Here is a 2,755-nt window from a genome sequence, read left to right as displayed (position 1 = left end):
AGCAGTTTAGCCCCACCATTCAGTCTAAAGCAGTTTAGCCCCACCATTCAGTCTACAGCAGTTTAGCCCCACCATTCAGTCTACAGCAGTTTAGCTCCACCATTCAGTCTACAGCAGTTTAGCCCCACCATTCAGTCTACAGCAGTTTAGCTCCACCATTCAGTCTACAGCAGTTTAGCCCCACCATTCAGTCTACAGCAGTTTAGCCCCACCATTCAGTCTACAGCAGTTTAGCTCCACCATTCAGTCTACAGCAGTTTAGCTCCACCATTCAGTCTACAGCAGTTTAGCTCCACCATTCAGCTACAGCAGTTTAGCTCCACCATTCAGTCTACGGCAGTTTAGCCCCACCATTCAGCTACAGCAGTTTAGCTCCACCATTCATTCTACGGCAGTTTAGCTCCCCCCATTCAGTCTACAGCAGTTTAGCCCCACCATTCAGTCTACAGCAGTTTAGCCCCACCATTCAGCTACAGCAGTTTAGCTCCACCATTCAGTCTACAGCAGTTTAGCCCCACCATTCAGCTACAGCAGTTTAGCTCCACCATTCAGTCTACAGCAGTTTAGCTCCACCATTCAGTCTAAAGCAGTTTAGCCCCACCATTCAGTCTACAGCAGTTTAGCCCCACCATTCAGTCTACAGCAGTTTAGCCCCACCATTCAGTCTACAGCAGTTTAGCCCCACCATTCAGTCTACAGCAGTTTAGCTCCACCATTCAGTCTACAGCAGTTTAGCTCCACCATTCAGTCTAAAGCAGTTTAGCCCCACCATTCAGTCTAAAGCAGTTTAGCTCCACCATTCAGTCTACAGCAGTTTAGCTCCCACCATTCAGTCTAAAGCAGTTTAGCTCCACCATTCAGTCTACAGCAGTTTAGCCCCACCATTCAGTCTACAGCAGTTTAGCCCCACCATTCAGTCTACAGCAGTTTAGCTCCACCATTCAGTCTACAGCAGTTTAGCTCCACCATTCAGTCTACAGCAGTTTAGCTCCACCATTCAGTCTACAGCAGTTTAGCTCCACCATTCAGTCTACAGCAGTTTAGCTCCACCATTCAGTCTACAGCAGTTTAGCTCCCCCCATTCAGCTACAGCAGTTTAGCTCCACCATTCAGTCTAAAGCAGTTTAGCTCCCACCATTCAGCTACAGCAGTTTAGCTCCACCATTCAGTCTAAAGCAGTTTAGCTCCACCATTCAGCTACAGCAGTTTAGCTCCACCATTCAGTCTAAAGCAGTTTAGCTCCACCATTCAGTCTAAAGCAGTTTAGCTCCACCATTCAGTCTACAGCAGTTTAGCTCCACCATTCAGTCTAAAGCAGTTTAGCTCCACCATTCAGCTTCAGCAGTTTAGCTCCACCATTCAGTCTAAAGCAGTTTAGCTCCACCATTCAGCTACAGCAGTTTAGCTCCACCATTCAGTCTAAAGCAGTTTAGCCCCACCATTCAGTCTAAAGCAGTTTAGCTCCACCATTCAGCTACAGCAGTTTAGCTCCACCATTCAGTCTAAAGCAGTTTAGCCCCACCATTCAGTCTACAGCAGTTTAGCCCCACCATTCAGTCTACAGCAGTTTAGCCCCACCATTCAGCTACAGCAGTTTAGCTCCACCATTCAGCTACAGCAGTTTAGCTCCACCATTCAGTCTAAGCAGTTTAGCCCCACCATTCAGCTACAGCAGTTTAGCTCCACCATTCAGTCTACAGCAGTTTAGCTCCACCATTCAGTCTACAGCAGTTTAGCTCCACCATTCAGCTACAGCAGTTTAGCTCCACCCATTCAGCTACAGCAGTTTAGCTCCACCATTCAGCTACAGCAGTTTAGCTCCACCATTCAGCTACAGCAGTTTAGCTCCACCATTCAGTCTACAGCAGTTTAGCTCCACCCACTTAGTCTACAGCAGTTTAGCCCCACCATTCAGTCTACAGCAGTTTAGCCCCACCATTCAGTCTAAGCAGTTTAGCCCCACCATTCAGTCTACAGCAGTTTAGCCCCACCATTCAGCTACAGCAGTTTAGCTCCACCATTCAGTCTAAAGCAGTTTAGCCCCACCATTCAGTCTAAAGCAGTTTAGCCCCACCATTCAGTCTACAGCAGTTTAGCCCACCATTCAGTCTAAAGCAGTTTAGCCCCACCATTCAGTCTAAAGCAGTTTAGCCCCACCATTCAGCTTCAGCAGTTTAGCTCCACCATTCAGTCTAAAGCAGTTTAGCTCCCACCATTCAGTCTAAAGCAGTTTAGCTCCACCATTCAGTCTAAAGCAGTTTAGCCCCACCATTCAGTCTAAAGCAGTTTAGCCCCACCATTCAGTCTACAGCAGTTTAGCTCCACCATTCAGTCTAAAGCAGTTTAGCCCCACCATTCAGTCTAAAGCAGTTTAGCTCCACCATTCAGTCTAAAGCAGTTTAGCTCCCACCATTCAGTCTAAAGCAGTTTAGCCCCACCATTCAGTCTACAGCAGTTTAGCCCCACCATTCAGTCTACAGCAGTTTAGCTCCCACCATTCAGTCTAAAGCAGTTTAGCCCCACCATTCAGCTACAGCAGTTTAGCTCCACCATTCAGCTACAGCAGTTTAGCTCCACCATTCAGTCTAAAGCAGTTTAGCCCCACCATTCAGTCTACAGCAGTTTAGCTCCACCATTCAGTCTACAGCAGTTTAGCCCCACCATTCAGTCTAAAGCAGTTTAGCCCCACCATTCAGTCTACAGCAGTTTAGCTCCACCATTCAGTCTAAAGCAGTTTAGCCCCACCATTCAGTCT

Source organism: Colossoma macropomum, unplaced genomic scaffold, assembly GCF_904425465.1.
Source record: "Colossoma macropomum unplaced genomic scaffold, Colossoma_macropomum, whole genome shotgun sequence".
Taxonomy (NCBI): domain Eukaryota; kingdom Metazoa; phylum Chordata; class Actinopteri; order Characiformes; family Serrasalmidae; genus Colossoma; species Colossoma macropomum.
Note: the sequence above shows the minus strand (reverse complement) of the source record.